The sequence below is a fragment of the Mesoplodon bidens genome, assembly GCF_964165515.1.
Source record: "Mesoplodon bidens genome assembly, chromosome: 1".
NCBI lineage: Eukaryota > Metazoa > Chordata > Mammalia > Artiodactyla > Ziphiidae > Mesoplodon > Mesoplodon bidens.
The window spans coordinates 36,883,125-36,884,477 of record NC_138176.1 but is presented as its reverse complement, the minus strand read 5'-3'; the positions used below and the strand labels follow the sequence as shown (position 1 = coordinate 36,884,477).

Sequence of the window (1,353 nt, the reverse complement as noted above, 5' to 3'; positions counted from 1 at the left end):
CAATGTATAGAAGAGGTAACTATATTCTTCTTCCAATTAGAGAGCCAAAAAGTTTGTGATTCCATTTCCCCATATGAGTCTAATATTATTCCCTGATACAAAGCCTCCAGCCTGTGAACAGTTTGGGAAATAATCACCAAAAGAAGTAATCCTCCCATCCTGTTCAATGGGAGCTCTGAGTTGTTTGCTTCTTATCTACCTGTGTTCATCTGAAGGCCTTTGGCTTGCATGAGACTCCACTCCATTACCCATGGCAGTCGGGGTACACGTCTTCACTCCAGTGGGCACCTCGTTTCTCAGCCACAAGTTGAATAAATTGGGAGTGGCTGGCATAAAGCTTGAGTTTATCATGATTGTCCACCCATCCCACTTTCTTGGCATCGTCGCCAGCTTCCAGAAGAAGATGATCCATTACCTCCCCTGTTTCATCATGGTAGTTCACAGCCTCTGTCTCCATCCATGTGTTATCATGTTCCGTGGATCATCCGCATAGCCTTTATAGACCACAAAGTGTTCCTGGCTGAATAGTTTGTGCAATTGTTTCTCCAACTCCTGTGTTTCTGCTCTGGGTTTCTGTAAGGAGTTCATGGCTTCCTCACCAAATTCTCTCTTCACTGTGGTACTAATCTTCTCTCCCAGATCCACCATCCCCCATGGGATGGCCCATGCCCCACAGTCCTTCCTTTTGATGGCTACAGATTGCAGGATGTTTCTCCCAGAAACAGGGTGGGTAACTGTATTTCCCTTACTATTCTTTTTCCACCTGGTTAAGATGGGATCTGCAGCATGACTGGGGCCCCAATGCCCCAAAAGCCCTCAGCCAACCAGCCCTGGCCTAACTGCAGGATTTCTAGGTCTACCATTTTCAACCTCGTACCAACCGTTCTGGCTCCTTCTCTCAACATGCCCATCCTTTTCATTAAATTTAAGGGAGAAGTTTCTTTCACCCAAAAGAGGGTCTGCCCACCTGGGTCCGGCCAAGACTGAGCCAGAAGTGTACTCGGCAGCCTTGTACTCTGGCCACTCAACCAGCCAGCTCACTTTCTCACTGGGGACCTGGCTTTGTCCCACTTTAGAACCAGGGTAAGGCGATGTCCTGGCCTTCTTGTGGGGTGTCTCAGCAGGGCCGCTGGAAACGGACATGATGAAGTTTGGAGGAAACCCATGTGAGGAAAACGGGCTGTAGCCAGCTGAGATGTTAGGGCAGCTGCTGGGCCCGACTGCCACAGAGGCCAAGGCCACACTAGACATGGTCGCTAAAGCCTTTGCCAGGCCATTTTTGGCTGCATTGGGTGAATGCCAGCCAGCCATTCACCACCCAGTAGGCTGTAAGGATTTCCGTTGCTCTCAGGT

The 1,353-nt window shown here is 49.4% G+C and overlaps 1 pseudogene across 1 annotated transcript; it reads right to left on the bottom strand.

Annotated features, from left to right (window-relative positions):
- Window positions 1–244: 244 nt before the first annotated feature.
- Window positions 245–1,143, bottom strand: LOC308620343 (ADP-ribose pyrophosphatase, mitochondrial-like; annotated as a pseudogene). Its single transcript has one exon. The product of its transcript is annotated as an ADP-ribose pyrophosphatase, mitochondrial-like (transcript).
- Between the last annotated feature and the right edge of the window lie 210 nt (window positions 1,144–1,353).